At 34.1% G+C, this 26,578-nt stretch overlaps 1 protein-coding gene across 1 annotated transcript in view; it reads right to left on the minus strand.

The window, feature by feature from the left end:
* Positions 1-26,578, minus strand: part of LOC124358950 (serine/threonine-protein phosphatase 2B catalytic subunit 2-like) — a 266,031-nt gene that overhangs the window by 84,801 nt on the left and 154,652 nt on the right. The window lies entirely within an intron of this gene.

Raw genomic sequence — 26,578 nt, forward strand, 5'->3', positions numbered from 1 at the left:
TCACAGTGAAACTCTGGACAGTTCTTAAAGCTTTGTTCGAACAAGTGGGCTTCCAAAAAACTCAGTATTAAAAGCATTATTACAACTCTGCAATGTATTCAAAATAGAACCCACAAAAATGTATTACAAGTTGTGTATAGTTCATAATAATAATAATAATAATAGTTCCCAATTGCCCCAATGTATCGGGTACGGCGGTTATCGCAAGATAACTGAACAAGAAAGGTCAAGTGTGGTTACTGCTTGAATGCGATAAGCGATATAGCAACGTCGAACGTGGATTCTGCTTGGATGCGATAACCGAACAAACAATGTTGAGCGTGTGGTTGCTGCTTGGATGCGATAACCGAACAAGCTACGTCGCGCGTGGTTGCTGCTTGGATGCGATAACCGAACAATCAATGTTGAGCGTGGTTGCTGCTTGGATGCGATAACCGAACAAGCTACGTCGCGCGTGGTTGCTGTTTGGATGCGATAACCGAACAAATAACGTCGATTGTGGTTGCTGCTAGGATGCGATAACCGAACAAGCAACATCGAGCGTTGTTGCTGCTTGGATGTGATAGCCGAACAAGCTACGTCGCGCGTGGTTGCTGTTTGGATGCGATAACCGAACAAATAACGTCGATTGTGGTTGCTGCTAGGATGCGATAACCGAACAAGCAACATCGAGCGTTGTTGCTGCTTGGATGTGATAGCCGAACAAGCTACGTCGCGCGTGGTTGCTGCTTGGATGCGATAACCGAACAAATAACGTCGGCTGTGGTTGCTGCTAGGATGCGATAACCGAACAAGCAACATCGAGCGTTGTTGCTGCTTGGATGTGATAGCCGAACAAGCAACGTCGAGCGTGGTTGCTGCCTAGATTCGATAGCCAAACAAGTAACGTCGAGCGTGGCTGCTACTTGGATGGGTGACCGCTGAGCGATCCTGTCCTAGCAAGCAGCTCGCCAGCCCGGTCATTGGTAGCGGTTCGGAAGTCAACTTTTAGCCTTTGATCCCCCAGCTTAAGTGTTAGAGATGGCTTAACCTTTACTTATAATCAAATTTTGTGATTTAAGAAAGCATTTGCGATAGAAACTGTATGCAGATCAAGACAACAATATTGTTTCCAGTTTGTTCAGGAATTATTATTCTATTTTTAGTTACACTGCTTGGTTCCTCTCTTAATGGTATTGAAGAGAGGTTCTTCGCTGCGGCGAGCTTAGAATATTTCAAGATAAGGACAAGATAAGGGAATGCTGGGGAGCTTCGCCATACACTCGATCCTGTTTTTCTAGCAAACACCTCTAATTTACAATGCTACGTTACAAACGATAATTTCTTGCTAACAGGAAGTAATAGCACCAAAAATCACGTTAATAACCAAATACGTAACTCTATATTACTTTTTTAAGCCTACGTGAGTATCCTTTTCCGTCTCCAATAAATGAAAGAATGGAGATAAATAATGTTGAGTAATATAAGACCAGTACACGATGGTTACCGTTTCACTACACATAATGATCTTTCACCAGTGCGGGAATCCACTAAATCTCTTATTTTTCGTTTGTTTCATAAATAACAAGCTGATAAATATTGCAATATAAATCTGTAAAATTTAATAATATAAGCAGTAATAATATAACAAGTATTGAAAACACTAGACCTCATCGCATCAACAAGATAGTATGCAAATATTTACTATAGTAAGATAGATTTCATCTGCAATCCCACACTGTGTGTAGCATGGGTCTACTGCACAGAGCATGGCGCTGTGTTACACCGCAGGTCGTTTCACTAACTACACTGTTATATCCAATCCTCTAACTTAACAGCTTGGTTTGACTTTAACATATCTTTTCCTTACGTTTTGCCCCTGAAGTTAAACAATATTTTAAGGTTTTAACGTTGATCTTTGTAATGTTCAATTACTTAAACTGTAAATGTCACTTGTTGTATTAGTTCTCTCTGTATTAGTTGATAAAAAACGTTTTTATTGACAGAACTTTACCATAAAGTCGTTATTACCATCATAAAAAAAACTTTATTCACAGTGAATAAGTAAACAGAATGTCCCAAAAATTAGTGTCAAACAAAAACACCAATAAAGGTACTCATATAACCTAAAACATATAATCCAATTTTTTTTAGTTTTCGAGTTATTAATGTTTGTGTGTGTGTGTGTGTGTGTGTGTGTGTGTGTGTGTGTGTGTGTGTGTGTGTGTGTGTGTGTGTGTGTGTGTGTGTGTGTGTGTTTCTTTTTACTAAACTCATAACTTTTATAACGTTTTTGCTATACTAACGTAAATAGTTAAGATTGTTTCTTGAATTTTTGTCAAAACTACGTGACTGGTAAATGTATCCGAGAGTTTGTTACCATACAACTAATCCATGTAGTTTAGAAAAATCATTGCATCAATATACAATTCAACATACAACATACAGAAAACATACAATTCTTGACAATTTTAAAATGTTTAAAGCAAAATAAAACTAAAAATTTTATAATTATTCCTTAGACTTATTGAAGGAACAAATGTATATTTTGTCAGCTATTTACCATATCAATGTGGCAGTGCTATCTCAATCGCATCATTTCTCAAACTCCAATCAAAACGCATAGAGCAAATTTTACTGGGAGTTTAACTCAATGAAACAATACTGTTACGTGTTTTATTACTCATAACAACAACAAAATTCAAAACTGCGACCTTTGTGCTCAATACAAATTCTACACCGTCAAAATCATAGACGTCTATGATGTTATATAGGTACGCCTCTGACGCTAATTCCACAGAATCGACGATATCAGGGTCATGCATTTCTAAAGGATGATCAGCTCCTTCTCCAGGCGCCCGTACTTCCAGGTAAGCATTTGAAATCTCAAAATCATACGATGATCAGGAATGTATCAAGTTAAGAATCTCCACAATGGACAACATGCCGCCTGTATAATTTGGGGGCTTCAGAACATTACCTCTTACATACCCGTAGTATTAGTGCATTTCTGCATAATCTCTAGGTAAAAGAGGCATACAGTATAGTTACTTTCTCACAAATTATCATCAACTTAGTCTATAAATTGACAAAATTATCTTATTGAGGCACTAACACAATCCACAAATACATTAAAATACACCACAATGATGCACAAATCAAAATTAAGTGGCTGTAGAGTGATGGAGAAATATAAATAACTGGGAAAGAAACAACAAAAATATGAGGCCTATTTCCCTTATATTTTTTCCAGATAACTTTTATCTTTCTTATAAAACAAGTTTCTGAATTGTGGTTTTCTTACTGTAGAACCAGTTTGATAATATTGTAGATAGTCAGCCTATCAGATAAAACCCACCGCTAAAAGTAAAAACTTCTATCATTGTATAAGTGTTTCTATTCCAACTGTTCGTAGTATTGATTGTATCAGGATATTGTAATTTTATAGTTCATAGTATTGTTTAAACGAAAACTGCATTTGTATTGTTTAATTTAATTTACTCATTTATTGTACTCTTTTGTCACACAGCACTAATACTTGACTGACAAAACTGATAAATAAAAAAATAGGTTCATGATTGATTACATTGTAACTGATATTCTACTCATCTAATAAAACTGAAATTTTTGGTTCAATGCGTTTTAAGTGCAATCTAAGGTATGGTGTGATTAAGATAGCACAGATTTATTTTTACTGTAAATAGGTGACAAAATGTACATGTCTTTGAAATTATGTCTGAGAAAGAATAATAAGATTTATTTTTCATTTGCCTTCAAAGATTTTAAAATCGTTGAGGATTTCACGTTTTCAAACATTCAGCGATTTTTAAAATTACCATGGATAGATGTATGGTAACAAATTTATTTCCGTTAGATACATTTGCCAGTCAGGTAGTTTAGAAAAAATTCAAGACATTACCTTTACTATTTACGTAGTTACAGCTAAAAACGTTATAACATTCTACAGTCTAGTAAAAAAACATAAAAAAATAATATCTCGAAAATATAAAGAAATTTAATTACGTGTTTAACATTATGTCAGTACCATTAGGGGTGCTCTATCTCCGGGCTTTTGATTGACACAAATTTTTGGGACACCTGTATATTTATGAATGTTAACTTTTTTAAGTCATAATCACAAATCACTTGAAAATATTAACGTGACATTGCAGGACAAATATATTCTCAGAAATATTATATTAATATCTTTAGCTACATTTAGCTAATAAAATAAATATTCAGATATTTTACTAATCTGCACGGGTAAAAAATTCTTGTATGGATGTAAACTTGTCAATATTAATTCATTTATTGCTTATCGTTAATTTTTTTTAATAATATTATATTTATTAACGGTGTCATACCTTTTGCCGTTATGCGCGTTATTTTATTGTTATTTTTTACACATAATCAACAAATCATCAAATCACGTATGACGTTCAATAAAAAGTAAAGATCTTGATTTCGACATTAGTTTATTAATTTTATTATTATACAAACGTTTTAATTTTATTTCAAATAGCATACTCCGCATTAACATACTACTGTAGCAGGATTAAAAGGAGAATGGACAAATAAATGAACGACGTCAGAGAGAGATCACGACTATTTCCACTAAAGGAGGGAGTATTTTTAATTCCAACAAGTGAGAGATGATTAGATAACAAAGTTGACTCATCTCTGACAAGTTCACTGGATAAGACTCGACTCTGAATTAAGGACAAGGTCTCACAACTATCTTTAATTATGAATTGAAGTTTATTTGCGAGTGTATAACATGCTTTCTGCTTGAATTAGTATATGTCCCAAATGAGCCTGATCACCTCATTACAATCTATATATATAAAAGTAAGTCGTGTTAGTTACACTATTTATAAGTCAAGAACGGCTGAACCGATTTGGCTGAAAATTGGTAGGGAGGTAGCTAAGAACTGGGAGAAGAACATAGGATTTTTATCCCGTTCCCGATTCAGGATTCCGCCCCACTGGTCTCTAAAAAAGTTCAGAAATACCCGTAAGAAATGCATTGCAGCAAACATATGTTATTAAGTGAAAGAGCCTTTTCAAATTTAATCAGCTGTTCTTTGTAAACATATATAATGCGACAAAAGAAATTTATATGTGCAGTCATATTTATTTAGTGCAGTCATTGAAGCGAAAAAATACGGTCTTACCCTCCGAATTTTTTTACTGTGAACCGATTTGCATGAAATTTTGGAATTAGGCTCACCTTACCCGTAACTTCAAAAGTGAAAATGATCTGAACTCCGCCTATTATTTTTAAGGGTGTGTAAACAACCCCTTAATGGAAAAATCGACATTGAGCCATTTTATCGCTAGAAAACATGTTTAATAGTAGCCTAAGTGGTTAAATTCTAAAGTGTTTTATAACACAATTACCTCATATTAAAATCATTTTCAACCCCTTGAACATCTTACAACCCTTGCAAACAACCCCTAAATTGAAAAAATCACACAAAAATACTTTGGTATGATATAAAAAGATGTAAGTATAGAGTTAGTAATATTTTATATTTTCTATAATAATTATCAAATTTTTAACGCCCCTTTCAACCCTTGAAAACTTCCCCTTGATAAAAAAAATTGTTTAAAAATGTGTTTTGATAAAATGAAAAGGATTTAAATATTATTCCACACTCTCGAAAATGATTATCATATTCTTAAGCTTTTCTACCCTTAAAACTACCCCTAAATTAAAACAGTAAATATATATGATTACATATTATTTTAAAATAATTTAATTTAGAGTAAAAAATTGCCATTTATTGGATAAAATATTTACAAATTATACAAAATTTACTCAAAATGTGTTATATATACATATAAGAAAGTTGGTATGTATTCATGCCTACGTTTCCAAAATATATGAGCCATATTATGTATATATATACACATTACAATAGTTTTGGGTCTCTATTATACTGCGTACTTTCACATTGCTCCAAATATTCACAGTCCGAAATTTTCAGTTACTAAGTAGAAAAAAATATGATAAGTTTTTTTGACCATAACTCCTTCAATTTTCATGCTATCACAATTTATAAAAAACCATTGTAAAGTTAATTAAGAGAGCTACAACATCCTTCATTGAAATATATAGTAAAGAACCTTTTTCTCAAACGGTGAAGGGTTAAAGGGCTTAAGAGAGGCTGTGATTGCGCTGCCTCGCGCTCTTTAAACAATCATATTTCCGTCAATTTTTGATTTACAGAAAAATCAAAAAAATCCAAATTGTTTGTCAGAAATATACCTACATTTTTTCATACCTACACTTTTATTTCGTATGTTGTCGTCATTTTTGAGATATTATGAAAAAAAGGTGATTTTTTTTAAATTTGAAATTTTTTTTAATCGTGACTTTTTTGAAAAATATGTGTCCTGAAGCAGCCAAACTGATACAATCTATTACTCTCTTCATAATAAAGTTGATTCTAGGCGGAATACGATTAATTTTAATTTTGGTGGAAATGGCACTTACGAAACCCATTGATTTAAAAGAAAAAAAAAATTAGATGCTCCTCTTATTTGCAATACAGCTCACTTATTTTACGTGCAAAAGACTTTTAATAGTGCTCATTTTAAAGCTTATTTCAAGCACTAAAAAACTCTTTTTTATTAGAATGCCTAAAATGCATCTGCTCGCCGCTTAGATGGCATTGAACCACATCGATTAAATTTCAGACAAAATAAAAAACGGCTTTGATTTTTAATATCTAGCTTAATATTGCACTTAGAATACTTTATAAAAACAAAATTGTTCATTGTTTTTACCTGCTACAATTGTGTTCCTTATAAAATTTTTGCGATTAAAACGTATATTTTTGGACATATTTGCAAAAAAAACCGATGAAAAACGTGAAACAATTGCTAATTTTCAATTGCCAATAACTTGAAAAGTATTGGATTTTTTCGAAAAAAACGTTATAGATGATTTTTTGCTTAAAAATTAGACCTTCTATCGATATCCGAGGTTATTTTGAAAAAAATAAAATTCACTCCCGAGAAGGGGTGGCAACCACCCCAGGGTGGTTGCGGAGTTCAAATCATTTTCACTTTTGAAGTTAAGGGTAAGATGAACCTAATTCCAAAATTTTATGCAATTCGGTTCACAGTAAAAAAATTCGGACCAACAATGCTTCAATGACTGCACTAATTATAATTTAATTACTATTTTAAATTGCTTTACACTTATAGTTTGAAAGCATAGAGTAAGCTTAAGAGAAACAGCAAATTTTGTTTCAACTGTTTCTGCAATCACTGTTAAACATAGACTTTACTATCCAGATAATACAATTCAAATTTGACGTAAAAATTCACCTTTAACTGCAATATTTATCTAATATAAACCATGCTCATGCTTGATCAGAAGAGCAATGCAGATATCAAAATTACTATCTTACGTTGGCTACAAATATAAAGAATGTTATAAAACCAACCTTAGTTGTTTTTTTTTTTTTTTTTTTTGACAGAAGTATGGTTCTCAAAACTCCGTGTGTACATATTCTCTCGATCGAGACAACAAAGCAAGCTCAATCATGGCATCGGAGATATAACTAATTTAATCCAGAAGTGATACACGCGCAAAGCTTAAAATAAAAACCATACGCAATTTCGCTTAACATCTGAAGCTCATAATCATTAGACTGTAATAATATGTACCTAAGATATGCCTATTTTCGTTTCAAAATTACATTGAGCGCCATCATTTATTACATTGAATTCCGCGCTAATGAATTCCGACTTTTTGACTCCTGTCCACGATGGTCTAATATAGTTCAATTGTATACAAAAATCATAGAATATTGGAGAAAAATTCCAGTTATTTCACAGGTGCATATTGAGACGGTTTTAAAATTTAAATCTTAAATAGATCATGAGCTTGGAGTATCTGTCAGTGACTATCATTTATCTCAGAAGGGTAATAACGACGTTTAAAAGAAATATGCTCTCCTACGTCCCAATTTTTCTGTAGAAAATCGCGTGCGCAGCCGTGGGTAACAGCTAGTATCTAACTAAAGAGCTAGCCTTTAACGTTTGGACGAAATATTCAAGCCTGGACGTATTGATTTTTGCCTAACCTACCATAAGGGCGCAGGAGAAATTCATTTTAGCGAGTGAAGGACATCGGCTACTGCTACAAGTAGGCCAACAGCTGTTATAAGGCTGGCATAGATTGATAGCGGCATCCCCGTTTAAACATGCCTACCAGTAACGAACATTCTAGTGGCTTCTGGGCATTGATGATACGACATTGGACACTAGAAGAACCCTCTACACTTAGGTGGATTATTTTGGTTTAAACAATAACATTTTAGAGATAAGCAGGTGTCCTTATTAATAATATGTATAATCATGGACAGAATATCCATTACCGATTTGATAAATTCAAGCCCCAACCATAATTAAAGTATCAGTAATATTTTGAATAAAGGGTCGATTGGCCGTAGTAGGCGGAAGCGCCACCTCGTGGCGTTGCCAAAAATATTTTCATTTCTGGAAAAGATAACTAATTCCCAAATATATCCGAATAATTTAATAAAGGTGTAAAAATTCATTTATAGGATTGTTGATTTCTGTATGTAAATTATTAACTCACACTGCCGTACCGCACATCCGGTTCACCCGCGGTCGTGTGCTTCCTCTCGGTTCGGTCGGCTTCGTTGAAGTTACCGGGCGTGGACTTGTCGTCTTCTGGTGAGTGACTTACAAATTTTCTGGTGACCTCTCAGGTTATTCTATATTCCTCTCCGAGACGGGGACCATTCCTCTCGATATACCTCTCGAAGGATAATCAGCGCCTGGGACTCCAGAAATAAGTGTTACATCAATTATTACTGTTTTACTGTCTTTAGTTAGTTAAGTTGGTTTATGTTAAATGTTTAATTATATATCTGTATCGTAAGAAGAGTTTAATTATCTTAAGATATCTGATCTAAGTCTGTGTGGTTATATCAGTAGTAGTCTTGGTTACATCGAGTTTTTTTTTTCACTGTAACGCAGGTTAGAGGCAATACTGGCTGTAACTGTTGTAAATAATATAGGATACGTTTTTCCCCTTTACGGGAATTATTGCAATAAACTCGAGTCTGTAAAGTTCTGTAGTCTTGAGTCTTCCCGTCTTCACAGCTTAACCAACCATCGGTTTCCTATACTTTTACTATACAGTACTCTACTGAATAGAATTGAAAAGCTAAGAATTCAATAATATAGTTACATTAATATAGTTGGAGTCACACCAAACATTTTCCTACTTACTAAATTGATAAATATATTCCTTTTTCACAATTAAATTTAACGTTTATTATAAACGGCTCATCGACCGATGGTAATTCTCTTGGGTCCCTACACCTGCTTACCCTGGTGAAGTCCCGGAACCTGGAAAGGACTGGTTCCTTGTTACAGTCCCTGGAGTCTCCTTCCAAAATAAGGTGGCGCCCCAAAATAAATATTGAACATTTTTCATCGTTGTTGTGGACTTCGCCTAAGACTTGGAACAACTTACCCCCCTTTCCCCTGAGCTAGCCAGCATCAGTAACAGAGACTGGTGTGGACTGTTACAAGTTCTCTGATAAATGTTTAGTCACGTACACTATATGCCATTTTATTATTCAAGTTGTGTAAAAGTTAAGTTAAAGTTTATAAAAACACATTAGTTTAAAGATATTTTAGGACATTCTTTCCACATAAAATCTAAAATTCCGTTTTATCTCTGTAGTTTACATTATTTGACAACGGATGTTTTGAAATTTAATACTAAATAAAATTGAAATAGCAAACACTAAACTTAGTAGATCACTAAGGAAATGCTGAACAGGGTGACCACGCCACAACAAATATAGGAAGCTGAAAAGCCTAGTCAATTACTTTCAGGCATTAACTACGCAGGCTACTATCTCTCCTTCCCAATATACATTATTTATTCCACAGGAACCTAAACCTGGTAGAAAATACTTTCAAACTTTTATTTTCGGTCACAGAATCTTGCGAAATGTTTCAATGATTTTTGTTAGTGGAAACTCAGGACTGACGTGACTGAGCGTTATCTTACCAGAAGTGCGGTTGATATTGTGTCAACGTCACGTGACACAGTGGGCCGATGTGTTGCGCTGCCTGTTCTACGTTGACAACATTGATAACCACTAATCGAATGTAGGTAGAAGGATACATCTTCAGAGGTATCACTGTGTCTGCACACAGTATTCTTACACTCAGTATTAATAATGGCACTGATTTATCACCCTAAGGTAATTAGGGTCTCTTTTAAGCCCTTAAAAACGTTTCTAGACATCTCCATATTGTGACTCGTAATTGGAAATACAAACAAAACCAATAAAAGTTGTGCACAACTTGAAGTGGTGTTATTTTACACACTATTAATGTAAATTGTGTGTTAGTTGAGCATAAGTGAAGTTTCTTTCGTACGTACATGGTCGAACAAATAATTTGTTCTATATGTACGACGGTATATTGGTAACGGTTTGCACTATTATGTCCAGCTGTATTAAATTAATAATAGTGGTTTTCAGAAATCAAGAATCTTCAGAGGCTGGAACCATTAAACTACGGTTGTAAAATAAGTAAAAGGATTTAATAATAGTTAATGTATAATGAGTAACATCCACGAACTGGCAGAAATTTAAATGGTACAGACTAGGAATATTTCGAATATTCAATATTTCAGTGACAGAAGCGTTCCGCAGCTGGAAACGACACGATATATATATTCCTATATCGTGACACGTATTCACGTAAACACCATAGCAGTGAAATTTTATCTCACTTCCGAATAGCTTATTTTCTAAGATAAACATGAAAATAAACACACAATCGCGAAATATGATGATTCGAGAATTCCACACAACTACTGACGCTAAATTTACACCATCTTGACAAAGACAAATCGAGGAATACATAGTCTCGTTTTGTATCATAACTTACGTTCGAAAGTTATTATTCGTTACTAGAACCAGAAAAATAATAAAAATAATAATAAAATAATAATAAATAATAATAAAAAAATAAAAAAAAGTGAATCAGCGAACGAAAAAAGAAGGCGTCGTTGTCTCACTACTATATTTGTGGCTGTATAAAAGTGTTTGAAGCAAGGAAAACTATCTAATGAGTCTGCATCGTCTAAGACTTACACCTCAAAACCAGATATTGGACAGAAAGTGAATCAGCGAAGTCAAACAAGAGAGGCGTTGACTCACTATAAAGGTAATGTAGTTGTATGCAAAGTGTTTGAAGCAAGGAAATAATCCAATGAGTTTGCATCATCTGAGACTCCCGACTTCACGGTCACATAATGGTAATATTTAACATAGAACACCTTAGAACCAGAGATTGGACAGGAAGTGAATCAGCGAACGAAACAAGAGAGGCGTTGACTCACTATAAAGGTAATGTAGTTGTATGCAAGTGTTTGAAGTAAGGAAAATAATCTAATGAGTCTGCACCATCTGAGACTCCCGCCTTCACGGTCACATAATGGTAATATTTAACATAGAACACCTTAGAACCAGAGATTGGACAGGAAGTGAATCAGCGAACGAAACAAGAGAGGCGTTGACTCACTATAAAGGTAATGTAGTTGTATGCAAGTGTTTGAAGTAAGGAAAATAATCCAATGAGTCTGCACCATCTTGAGACTCCCGCCTTCACGGTCACATAATGGTAATATTTAACATAGAACACCTTAGAACCAGAGATTGGACAGGAAGTGAATCAGCGAACGAAACAAGAGAGGCGTTGACTCACTATAAAGGTAATGTAGTTGTATGCAAGTGTTTGAAGTAAGGAAAATAATCTAATGAGTCTGCACCATCTTGAGACTCCCGACTTCACGGTCACATAATGGTAATATTTAACATAGAACACCTTAGAACCAGAGATTGGACAGGAAGTGAATCAGCGAACGAAACAAGAGAGGCGTTGACTCACTCTAAAGGTAATGTAGTTGTATGCAAGTGTTTGAAGTAAGGAAAATAATCTAATGAGTCTGCACCATCTGAGACTCCCGACTTCACGGTCACATAATGGTAATATTTAACATAGAACACCTTAGAACCAGAGATTGGACAGGAAGTGAATCAGCGAACGAAACAAGAGAGGCGTTGACTCACTATAAAGGTAATGTAGTTGTATGCAAGTGTTTGAAGTAAGGAAAATAATCCAATGAGTCTGCACCATCTGAGACTCCCGCCTTCACGGTCACATAATGGTAATATTTAACATAGAACACCTTAGAACCAGAGATTGGACAGGAAGTGAATCAGCGAACGAAACAAGAGAGGCGTTGACTCACTCTAAAGGTAATGTAGTTGTATGCAAGTGTTTGAAGTAAGGAAAATAATCCAATGAGTCTGCACCATCTGAGACTCCCGACTTCACGGTCACATAATGGTAATATTTAACATAGAACACCTTAGAACCAGAGATTGGACAGGAAGTGAATCAGCGAACGAAACAAGAGAGGCGTTGACTCACTATAAAGGTAATGTAGTTGTATGCAAGTGTTTGAAGTAAGGAAAATAATCCAATGAGTCTGCACCATCTGAGACTCCCGCCTTCACGGTCACATAATGGTAATATTTAACATAGAACACCTTAGAACCAGAGATTGGACAGGAAGTGAATCAGCGAACGAAACAAGAGAGGCGTTGACTCACTATAAAGGTAATGTAGTTGTATGCAAGTGTTTGAAGTAAGGAAATAATCCAATGAGTCTGCACCATCTGAGACTCCCGACTTCACGGTCACATAATGGTAATATTTAACATAGAACACCTTAGAACCAGAGATTGGACAGGAAGTGAATCAGCGAACGAAACAAGAGAGGCATTGACTCACTATAAAGGTAATGTAGTTGTATGCAAGTGTTTGAAGCAAGGAAATAATCCAATGAGTCTGCACCATCTGAGACTCCCGCCTTCACGGTCACATAATGGTAATATTTAACATAGAACACCTTAGAACCAGAGATTGGACAGGAAGTGAATCAGCGAACGAAACAAGAGAGGCGTTGACTCACTATAAAGGTAATGTAGTTGTATGCAAGTGTTTGAAGCAAGGAAATAATCCAATGAGTCTGCACCATCTGAGACTCCCGCCTTCACTGTAACATAATGGTAATATTTAACATAGAACATCTTAGAACCAGAGATTGGACAGGAAGTGAATCAGCGAACGAAACAAGAGAGGCGTTGACTCACTATAAAGGTAATGTAGTTGTATGCAAGTGTTTGAAGCAAATCCAATGAGTCTGCACCATCTGAGACTCACGGTCACATAATGGTAATATTTAACATTAGAACCATCTGAGCGAACGAAAACAAGAGAACTCACTCACATGCACCATCTGAGACTCCCGCCTCACGGTCACATAATGGTAATATTTAACATAGAACATCTTAGAACCAGAGATTGGACAGAATAGTGCAAGAAGCAGACGAGTAATATTTAACATAGACATCTTAGAACCAGAGATTGGACGAATGAAACAAGAGAGGCGTTGACTCACTATAAAGGTAATGTAGTTGTATGCAAGTGTTTGAAGCAAGGAAAATAATCCAATGAGTCTGCACCATCTGAGACTCCCGCCTTCGCAGTCACAACATACAAAAACTTAACACAGTTTAGAATTTATAAATCCTGAATTTCAGTGTTACCAAGAACGCATTCAGCGTTTGTGGCCAATAGCGTTGTAACAACAAAGCACCACAACTAAGAAAATTATTCCTAAAACTCATGCCTTCTGGGTGAGGTGGTATGCGCGTGAGGGTAATTGAATACAATTTTGTTTTAAGATAACATTTAGATGATAAGGTTTAAAGTGACAAATATTCCAATGTGAAAATGTATAAATTATTATTAATATATTTACGATGTTTGTGGTGGATGAACTACAATACAGAATTTACTATACAACTAACATATTCAACATCAATTTCTCAAAAATGTCAACCATCACTGTTTTTCAATACTTGTTCTTGCCTTTGGTTATTGAAATTCCCGTTACATTCAGGGGAAGCTCAATAAATTGAACTATAGAGTATTCGAGTGAGCTTATATTGGAAATCGGAGATTAGTGAAAAACTACTAGATTCCTAAAAGAAATATATCATATTTTCGAGAGGACAATGTACTCGTATTACAGCAGAATGAAAGGATAATACATATTACATCAAATAGGAATATATTTCTTGTTACAACAGATAGGACAGTACACTCGTATTACAGCCGAACGAGAGGACAATATATTCGTATTGCAGCAGACAGAAAAATGTATTCGTATTACAGCAGATAGGAAAATGTATTCGTATTACAGCAGAATGAAAGGATAATACATATTACATCAAATAGGAATATATTTCTTGTTACAACAGATAGGACAGTACACTCGTATTACAGCCGAACGAGAAGACAATATATTCGTATTGCAGCAGACAGAAAAATGTATTCGTATTACAGCAGATAGGAAAATGTATTCGTATTACAGCAGAATGAAAGGATAATACATATTACATCAAATAGGAATATATTTCTTGTTACAACAGATAGGACAATACACTCGTATTACAGCCGAACGAGAGGACAATATATTCGTATTGCAGCAGACAGAAAAATGTATTCGTATTGCAGCAGACAGACAGAAAAATGTATTCGTATTGCAGCAGACAGAAAAATGTATTCGTATTACAGCAGAGAGGACAACGTACATCAATGTAATGAGAGGACTATGCATTCACATTGCAGCAGAATGAGAACAATATACTCTTATTACAGTAGACCGCGCGATAACAATAAACTCGTATTACATCAGAACAAACCTTAACTAGATTGTTCGTTTTAATTACACCTCTAAAAATAGAACATCTACTTCTGCTCTTGTGAAAACCCTAACTTTAAGACTTTCATGAATATTTATCATCACCTTCAATAAAGTTTACTAAGTCTATTTCCTAGGACTTAAATTAGTTGTGAACAGAAAACATTTTAGCAAACTTTTTACTTATCTCCAGCCATTTGTCGCTCAACTCGACTCTCTTCACCTGTTACAAAATATAAAAAGTAAAACGTGTATTGTAAAACATCTTTCAAATCCTGTATTTTTCAAAAATGTTTTTCATTGTAGGTAATTAATTATTGTATTACTATAAATCAATAAGATTTTTGTTCAAAACATTTTAAACCTGTGGTATTTTGGTAGTTTAAAGTTGACAATAAAATATAATAGGTTGAACCAAAATTGAGAAATGCCGATGCAGGCAAGACATTCAAATAATTTGCCTAATTATTTTCATTACATTAGTTTCGTAATACTCCACATGTAGCGAATACAAAAGAGACTAAAGAGACTCTTTACAATGCCAATAAATCTCTGATTCTCTAAGTAAGGTGCCAACTATTAAATAAATATATAACTAAATAATTATAATCATAACAAATATTATTCAAAACGGAAACGGGAGATTAGATTGTAGTAAAAAATAATATAATAATAGCCGAACGAGAACGAAGTTTGTAGTATTAACTAACGGTTGGTATTCCTTAACAAATGTGTTGATAAAATTACTTAGTATTACGGTACTATAATACTGTACAGTTGGGCTGAGCCTAGCACAAGAAAAGGTTACATAACACGAGCCAAGATCGTAACTTCCACAAGCCTTATGTACTGAATGACGTGTGGTTAAATAATAGCTGTGTTCGGTAACCTAGCTACGACTGCAATATACAGAACGGTCAAAAATCGTATTCACAACGATAATTATTAAAACATTTTGTCAGTGCTACTACATTTGCAGTGCTAAAACAACGGACACATCTTATAATAATATACTTAATATCCCGTTTATTCGAATTTTACAAGCCTAGGCGTGTTCCGTAATTCACTTAAATCTCATTCGTTATTCTTATTATAACATGATAGCTGTGTAATAGTAGTTTACACATGCCACGATCTATTGTTATTTTAACATATAAGTTTCCACTTAATTCTTATTATAACATGATAGTAGTAGTTTACATGCCTCGATCTATTGTTATTATAATATCATAGTTGCCACGTAATTGTTATTATAACATGATGTTAGTTGCGTGATAATGGTTTACAAATGCCACTTTATTACTATTATAACACGATAGTTGAGTGGTATTAGTTTGCACTAGTCACGTTATTGCTATTATAACATGATTATAATTGCTTGATACTAATTTACACATGCCACGTTATTACTATTATAACACGATAGGTGAGTGATATTAGTTTCCACACCTCATCTTATTGCTAATTGTAACACGGTAGTTGCGTGATAGTTTACGTCACGTTGTTACAATTATAGCTTGATAATTGCGTAATATTAGTTAACATAAGTCACGTTTTTGCTATTATAACAGTTACATTATATTACTTTACACGTGTTCTTTATGGTATCTATAACAAATAGGTAGATAGTAGTAAAATGAAATTATGCCAATAAAAAAACAGCCAATTATTGAATGTTAAATATTATTTTTACAAATATATTAACTCTATTAATTACAGAGAGATACTAACAGGTTATTCTCCTCGTTCCGTGTATACAAGTGCCGTTATATGTCATCATTAGTTAAGACTACGCTGACAAGATAACTTAGCAATGATTACGTATCAGTTACAACATTAGTCCTAAATAATTATCATGTTAGTTTAACATCCCGGTATGTTAGCATACAGCCATAACATACGAGGCTCAGGAGAATTATGTTATAAGCCTTAAACTCAGTCACTAAAGTTTTATCGTATATCATTGAATGCATGATATACAGAGTGTCCCGTAACTCTCTGGAAAAAGGTATACTACGCTATTACTTACGTCAAGACAAACATATTTCACCATATGAATATGGGTGTCAGATGCTTAGTTTACCATATGTCTGTATTTATATGCGTTTCATTAAAATATTAATATCTTAAAATAACCAATACATTAAATTATTCCAAATTTGGTTCAAATGTTTATAATAACAATGCCAGGCACTGAAAAATGTCATGAAATGATCTTTAACATGTTTAAAATGGCGGCCATAAGAACTTTTAAACTTCCAATATCTCAAACATCAGGAGTTTTACAAGAACTACAAGAATAAAAGTTTTTAGATGATATTATCACGAATCTCATGACACCAACATTATTTGAATCCAATAATAAATAAATGATTTAGAGCAGATTTACTGTGACAAGACATGGCCCACATTGAGAGCTGCCGCATACGTTTATTCAGCTTTTGTATTGTTGGCTATTCCCTGAGATCCTCAGAACAATGTCTTGTCACAGTAAATTTGCTCTAAATCAGTTATTTATTATTCGATTTAAATAATGTTGGTGTCATTAGATTTAGGATAATATCCTAAAAACTGCCATTCATGTAATTTTGAGAAAACTGCTGGGTTTTAAGATATTCATAGTTTAAAAGTTTTAATGGCTTCCATTTTAAAAATGCCAAGGATAATTGCATGATAATCAATATAAATAAACTTTTAAGTTTTAAGATATTAATTCTTTTCTAAAAACCACACAGATAGATTGGAAACTGAGCATCAGAGACTAATGTTCATATGGTGTAATAAGTTTGTCTTGACCTGGGCAATAACGTGGTATACCTTTGTCCAGAGAGTTACGGGACAGCCTATAAAACGTTGTACCGTAAAGAATTGCTTAAAAACGATAAACACTAAAATATTATTAAACATAAATATTACCAAACTTACCTGGCTTGTACGTTGCTGTTAGTTTTATGTAAAATGCTTGTTAAATGCATTCCGAAAGTTATCCGTATAGAACAACTGTTTGTGCTTGTGTTAAATGTAAGCACCTATTTTAAACACAATTCAGCTGCCTCTTAAAGGTTATAACAAACAATCATATAACCACTATTATTGCATACATGACCGATGATACCACAATATTTACTCCAGTGCATGTTATACCAGACAAGGCAAACGTTCCGTACACAATTTAAAACTGGCGGATTTTATTCAACGTAGAGAGGTAGAGATAGAGAGTTCATCAACACAGCCGTTGAGTTGAACAGCTCTAGCATAGAAATCGTTGAATGCAGTTTGCACAGAGTTATTAAATGTGCGCACTGTGGTAATGTAGAATAGTGCACAATAATGTTTTTCAGATGGGATTTTTCCACTGTTAATTCTCCCTTACTCCAATTGAACGTCACAGATAATACAAAGTATAACAATAATTAATCTTACAAAAAAATGTAAACAGCTGTGAAACCATTTACAACGTGAACTATGTTATCTGTAACAAAAATTCACTTATATTTGATAATAGCACAAGTATATAGCTGAAGTCTAACTATGTAAATCGGAAAAGAATAAGTTTAAATGTTGTAATGCCCAATTTTGATTAATGTTGCTATAGTTCATAAAAATATTACGACGTAATTTCCACTTTCAACACGGAGAACACTTTATGTCTATAATTTTTTACTCTGTTTTAATTATTAGTTAGCACAATTGTTTAACAAGCTATTGCTTTATGTGTTTTTTACATAATTTTCTAAAGTTTACAAGTATATTCGCAATCATATCGTTAGTTCTTGACTATCCGAATTAAAATATTGAAATATTTTGGAATATCTATTTGTGTCTTATATACACAATGGAAATACCGGATACTAACCATCGGTACCCTAAAAAAGTCGATTTCGCAACCCACATTTATGTCTTTGTACATAATGGTGACATCTCTCACTACTAATCTCACAAGCATCTCAGTCAATCACATATTCTGGAATATCGATCCATGACTTCAATCGTAACATCAAACAAGGGTTATCTCAATCGATTCCAATTCACGGAATGTATGTTTATAACAGAAGATTTACTGTTATAGAAGTTTGGTATAAAATATGTCACAAAAATTGTATACATCCGTGTACGAGTTATCAACCATACTTCTTTTTTTATTTTCTTATTGATGAATGATCAGAGAGGATAATAAAATGTTGCCGTTGTTATATGTTACAACAAATATAACACTAAGTTTCCAGGGTTGAAATCTTCCCTCTTCTTCAGGTCCAACCCCATGTGTAAACAGAAACAAATTAGACTAGAAAGTGCGGCAGACTGCCACACAATTCTTGAAACGTATTGTTGTACTTTTTAGTCTAATTTGTTTATACATATTGGGAGGGAGAGAATGCAACCTTAAGAAAAGTGTAGATTTCCACCCTAGAAACTTAATGTTGCACTTTTTGTAATACATGCCGATGGAACGTGTTTAAAATCCTATTCTCATTTTTACTAATTTATTAGATATCATGTTTACTCATATTAGCAAACAATAATTAATAATATCACTAGATAAAGGAATACAACATTTTCCAATATATAATTTTTTATTTTGTGCAAGGCCTTTCTGAATCAAAGATTCCATCATCAGGCACTTCACAAATTATCAAATGTTTACATTTTTGTAATAATAATTAATTTTATATTAATATATGGTAAACAATTTGAATGTACGGTTAGCCAGTATAAAATATTTAATCAGAATTTAATTTTAATTTTTTTATAAATTGAGATGAGAGTAAAACTGAATTTTGAATTGGTCCGTCTTCATTATTGATAAGTTTTTCTTGATTTATGTTAATGTAAAATGTTTCCCAAGCATTTAAGTGTATTGTGTTTGTAACTTCTTTTAATAATCGTAAATTTTTATTAGAGATTGTGTGTCCAGATTCAATACAGTGATTCGCCACAGCAGATTTTTCATTTCTTCCATATTTTATATGTGTAAAGTGTTCTTTGAATCATATGTGCAAATCTATTTTTTTTTTTTTTTACTAAATCATTCATTTTTATTTCATCGTGGATTTTTAATAAATTACCTAATATAAAAAACTCAAATAACAAATTAGTATTTTTTTAAAAAATTGGGAAGGTGGTTGTTTGAACTAGAGGATATAAATTCAGTTTTATATATTCAGACATAGTAACTGGTTTTTTTACCTCACGGCCCATATATATATATATATATATATATATATATATATATATATATATATATATATATATTTTTTTTCAAATAATTTGAAAATTCTAATCTAACTCAAATAAGCAGGTTGATTACAACTATTATTATATTTTGTTTTGACTAAATAATACATTAATTTATATCCTCAAGAGAGATCTAAATTGTTAAATTAAGTTGTTTGCTGATGTTTTTTAATGTGTTACAATATAATAAGGAATCTCCAAACAGGCTTAGCCTTGGAGGCCCTATATTTTCTCATTTATTATAAAGTATAGGCCTAAGCGCATTTAGTTGTAGGTTATTTTTTTAACTATAAGTTTAGTTTATAGGTATTTTGAAGAAGTATTTTTTTTATCTCCAGTCTTTTGTAATGGTGCAGTCAGACCTGGCAAGATTTAGGAAATTATAACTCCATTATGTTAATTTACCTTTATGTATTGATGTATGTATGTAGCCTGTAAGAAAATGAGAAAATAAATCATTCTTTATTCTTATTCTTTATTCTTTATTTTGTCGTCAAAAATTCCTGTTCGCTTATACCATGCAATGAAACATGACGTTTTGATGACTACTTCACTAATCTTGCTAAAACAAATACTGTGTTCATAGACTGCTTCACGTCACAACACTTAATGTATTATGGATGTACCCATTACTTCACGACGGGTGGCCATCGTGTATAGTGTGTGTCCTACATCATCCGTGGCAATAACCTAACGTCTAAACACACGATCTAGTTCTTTAGTTCTAAGTTATTGTAATAACACTTATGTTACAGAATGCTCAGCTTTGTATTTACCTACTTTCACTTCTTTAAACGTGAACACGTTGTTTCCATTTGTATAACACTCACATCTAAAATACAACAAAATTGTCTCACTAGTTCACTCATAGTTCACTTTTGTTTTAATTTATTATGATATTTTAATTGTAGCAACTGACATATGGTAAAACACAAGACCCAATCTTCCTAATTTTTCGGAATGACGAGTCCGTCTGCGACTCGTGGGGTTTGACAAACATAATGCATACGAGTACTTAACTTCCCGCGCTTCGGGCCAGAGAGATACCGAGCAATGGTCATGGCCGTCTGCCTACCAGTCATCTCTTTTAACAACTTACATGTGATAGTCCTAACGTAGTTGTCTACACTTTCGTTGTTTAGTTAGTTTAGCTTTTGCTAGTCGTGTATTAATGACAAGAATAAAATAAAAGTACACAACCTATAGATTGCTGAATTTTTTACCATTTAAAAATATCACAATTCTTGAAAGCGATTAAATTTTACTTGCTGTTATTGTTACACTTCTCCGGTATTGGTTCAACCCAAATTGTGAAAGACGTGTACAAAATTAGATGCTTATCAAAACGTGTTTATAGTTGACCTACCTATAAAAAAATGAACTTCCACTTTTTGGTGGTGAACTTTTGATATATCTGAGGTTATATAATAACCCATTTAATTTGTTTTGTAACATATTTAAATGAAATTTTTACATAAACTGTAAGTCCACAATCAAAGTGAAGAAATATTATGGTAATTTAAATAATATATGACTTAAAGTTTGTAATTTTTTATGTTTTATCTTACACACCGGAACATATTTTTTACATCAATTTCAAGAATAAAATATAAATAATTAATAATAACAAAATAGAACTGTTGACAGTTTTACAGATTGTCCTCAAAGGGTTGCCAACAGCAACAATCAAGCCTCTGGCATGGTCAAAGTTTACTCTAGCAATAAGTTTTATGTTCAAATATTTTAAATTTAGTCATTAACTATTAATTCTGGTCGGCCAATACAGTGATGTGTGACTGTGATTATCGTACTCGTGAGTTGAGCTTGGGACTTGCAATCTGTGCAGTGACAACTCCTGGAATAGCTTCCAAGCAGCTTTTGGGCATGTTTAAACCCCTTTCTTTCCCTGCCTTTCTTCTTTCTGTTCTTTATTTTTTATATGTATTAACACACACACACCCCCCCACCACCACCACCTGACGAAGGTCCTGATACTATGCTGAAGCTGGGAGAGAAACGTCAGTAAAGATGGACTGACACCCGGTGTTAACAGGAAGTGTGTTGAGTTCTGGCGGTTGCCCGCTTACGGGAAACAAACATTGCCCTGTCATTGTAACTAAGAATGGGCGGGCAGCTATTCCGAGACAACATGCGGCTATTCCGGGCACAGCCCCGTGGAAATGGGCTATGACAAGCGCCCACATCGCCCCCACACACTGGACTGTCAAATAAAAATGGAGAGTGTTGGGACAAAGTCAAATATTTGCCCATTTAAATTGTTTGAATAATTCTGTTAAGATTAAGTTGCGGAGAAGCTGAACCCCCTGAGACCACACCGTTACTACTAAGAGTATAAAAGAAATTTTTTGAATTAAAACATAATTTGTATTTCAACGAATTCGTTAATTGTGCTCAGCTTTAATTTTCCAATTTGATGCACCATTGAAACACTGACAGACGGACGGCTCTGAAAGTTTTGTCAGATTTGAAAGCAGCCTTATCCCTCTGGATAACAGTATAACTCTGCTAATTACTCGATGACATTTTCCTGAACTCTTTTATAACACGCCATTTTACGGGACGTTTTCAAATTTATTGTCAGTTTCGAGATCAAGCAAACTCTTACGTTTCCAGAAAGGTGCAAAGTATATGGATATGTGAGTATATTATGATAACAAGCAATGAACGAAACAGCCGACTTCATTTGCGTAACATACGATGTCGATCAGCGAAACCCTGGACTGACGAAAGTATTTTTTCCACATAAATGTAACGCCAATCTGTGTGATTTTAGATAGAGCCCGCGGCAACCACTTATAACGTTTATCTCAGATTTGTATATACAATACAAAAATAGTGCCACGACAACGTCACCTGAGGTTGTCAGCGAATAGCCAACAACACAAAAATTGTGCCACGGCAACGTCACCTGAGGTTGTCAGCGAATAGCCAACAACACAAAAATTGTGCCACGGCAACGTCACCTGAGGTTGTCAGCGAATAGCCAACCACACAAAAATTGTGCCACGGCAACGTCACCTGAGGTTGTCAGCGAATAGCCAACAACACAAAAATTGTGCCACGGCAACGTCACCTGAGGTTGTCAGCGAATAGCCAACAACACAAAAATTGTGCCACGGCAACGTCACCTGAGGTTGTCAGCGAATAGCCAACAACACAAAAATTGTGCCACGGCATCGTCACCTGAGGTTGTCAGCGAATAGCCAACAACACAAAAATCGTGCCACGGCAACGTCACCTGAGGTTGTCAGCGAATAGCCAACAACACAAAAATTGTGTCACGGCAACGTCACCTGAGGTTGTCAGCGAATAGCCAACAACAACAAAATTGTGCCACGGCAACGTCACCTGAGGTTGTCAGCGAATAGCCAACAACACAAAAATTGTGCCACGGCAACGTCACCTGAGGTTGTCAGCGAATAGCCAACAACACAAAAATTGTGTCACGGCAACGTCACCTGAGGTTGTCAGCGAATAGCCAACAACAACAAAATTGTGCCACGGCAACGTCACCTGAGGTTGTCAGCGAATAGCCAACAACACAAAAATTGTGCCACGGCAACGTCACCTGAGGTTGTCAGCGAATAGCCAACAACACAAAAATTGTGTCACGGCAACGTCACCTGAGGTTGTCAGCGAATAGCCAACAACAACAAAATTGTGCCACGGCAACGTCACCTGAGGTTGTCAGCGAATAGCCAACAACACAAAAATTGTGCCACGGCAACGTCACCTGAGGTTGTCAGCGAATAGCCAACAACACAAAAATTGAATAAACGGTAGCTCTCAATGTGGGCCATGTCTTGTCACAGTAAATCTGCTCTAAATAAGTAATTTATTATTAAATTTCAATAATTTTTGTGGTATTATAATTGTGAAAACCCTCTCTAAAAGTGTTATTCTTGCAGTTCATGAGAAAAAAATGCGTTTTTAAGATGTTAAAAGCTTTAATGGCCGCCATTATGAAAACACTAAAGATAATTTCATGATATTCTTTTCAATAACCAGTCTTGTTATCATTAAAATTTGAGTCCTATTTGGTATAATTGACTTTATTACTTTTGAAGATATTATTTTTTTATGAAAACATACAGTCAGGCAGATGGGGAACTAAGCATCGGAGACCCATGTTCATATGGTGAGTTATGTTTCTATTGATCCCAGCAATAACGTGGTATACCTGTGTCCACACTATATATTTATATATATATATATATATATATATATATATATATATATATATATATATATATATATACAGGGTGATTCATGAAGTTCTCCCCCCACTTCTACAGCACATTGTACTAGTAAAAATAATGAAAAAATGTTATATAAACATAGGTCCGAAAACGCTTCGTTAGCGAGTTACAGCTAGCGAAAGATTTCGCCTGAATTCCTGGGTAAAGAGTAAAATAAAGCCATACTGAACTTTTGGAAAGGTTAATTAAGTAAGAAATATCGTGGATTCTTATGTATTTTTACCTGATAAAGCTAATAAAATAGGTTTCAGAACTGTACCTGTAGTAGTTTTTGAGGGATTCAGGGTTAAATGCAAAAAATTGGGGCACGAAACAATGTTTTTTTAAGTTTGATGTACAATAACTTTGTTAAATTGGTAATAAATACATAAAATCAACAAACATTAATTGTAGAGAATCTAATTCTGAGAAAATTGATATAATCAAAGTCTAAAATAAAACAGAAATAAGTACCAAAAAATCGATTTTATTCAGTATAATACATTACTAGTTTTAAGCAAAATGAATCAGGTTGGGCCAACCGTACGCACCTTTTTATAATAGATGTCCGAAAATGAGGCCATCATTATCAATACATTTTGCAGCACGTTTGTGTATTGCTTTTTTTGCGTTTCTTAATTTTTCAGGACTTCCCAGTATTTGCACAGCCGAATCCATAATACGGGCAATTAATTCATCACGAGAATTCACTTTTGTCTTGTATACAATGTCTTTCATCCATCACCAGATGCAATAATCCAATGGAGATAGATCTGGTGATCTTGGTGGCCAAGGGTGAGGCCCTCCACGACCAATCCAGTGTCCAGGAAATTGATGATTTAAGTAAGCAGAAACGGCACGTGAAAAGTGGGGAGGTGCTCCGTCATGCTGGAAGTACAAATTTTGTCTGAGATGTAAAGGAACATTCTCTAACAGCTGTGGCAACTCTTCTTGAAGGAAATGCAAATAGAACTCAGCATTTAGGCGTCCAGGTAATATGAAAGGTCCAATCAGCCGATTGTGCAAAAGGCCACACCAGACATTGACGCTAAATCGGTGTTGAAAGTTCTGTTCCACTACCTCATGTGGATTTTCTTCTGCCCATGAGTGTTCATTGTGCAAGTTATTGACACCATCCCGAGTGAATTATGCCTCATCCGTAAACAAAATACGCTTGTAGAGTTGATTATTAATATTCAAAAAGTTGCAAAACTCCAAGCGAAGCGGACCATCCCCTAGCTGTAGATGTTGAACCTTTTGTTTATGAAACGGATAAAATTTGTTTCGATTAAGTGACCTCCACACCGTTGACTGCGAAACTCCTATCCGCCTAGAAATACGTCGTGTACTTACACCTGGACTGCGATGAACAGCATTAATAACAATATCATCATCAAGTTGGACAGTTCGTTCGTAATTGGTTCTAGTACTTGGTAGTGATCCTGTTTCCCGAAGAGTACGAAAAGTTCCTGAAATTGTTTTGGTATCTGGAATCCTCCTATTAGGGTAACGTAGTTCATATTCTTCTACAGCAGCTCTAGCATTACCATTACAGTAACCCAAAATAAAAACCATATCAGCGTATTCCTCTGATGTAAATAAGTAAGGCATTTTTTCACTGAATAAACAATCGAATTATAACTCACAGAAAAATTGCATTTAATAACACGATTCACAGAACCCGATCTCCTGCTGTAGCTTGCAAAACACCACTAATACACAGTTCTAACGTAACAGTACAGAATACCATTGTTGATCAGCTGTTATTCGTGCGTTACCAACTTAGAAATTAATAAAACAAAAAACTGCATTTCGATTATTAGTAAACAATAATAGGAAAATGTTTGCTTCATTTATTTTCGAACATTTGATGTAAATTTTTATTTAAAAAAAATATAACGTAATAAAACATGATATTTTTATTTACAAACAAATTTATTTAACAGTTAATCTTGTTTTCTCAATTTATCTCATCATTATGGAACAAACATTTTGTTTTTGTTTTATTTTAACTAAATACCGTACGGTATTTCTTTACAGCTAGTAATGTATTATACTGAATAAAATCGATTTTTTGGTACTTATTTCTGTTTTATTTTAGACTTTGATTATATCAATTTTCTCAGAATTAGATTCTCTACAATTAATGTTTGTTGATTTTATGTATTTATTACCAATTTAACAAAGTTATTGTACATCAAACTTAAAAAAACATTGTTTCGTGCCCCAATTTTTTGCATTTAACCCTGAATCCCTC

The sequence above is a fragment of the Homalodisca vitripennis genome, chromosome 4 (assembly GCF_021130785.1).
Source record: "Homalodisca vitripennis isolate AUS2020 chromosome 4, UT_GWSS_2.1, whole genome shotgun sequence".
Taxonomy (NCBI): domain Eukaryota; kingdom Metazoa; phylum Arthropoda; class Insecta; order Hemiptera; family Cicadellidae; genus Homalodisca; species Homalodisca vitripennis.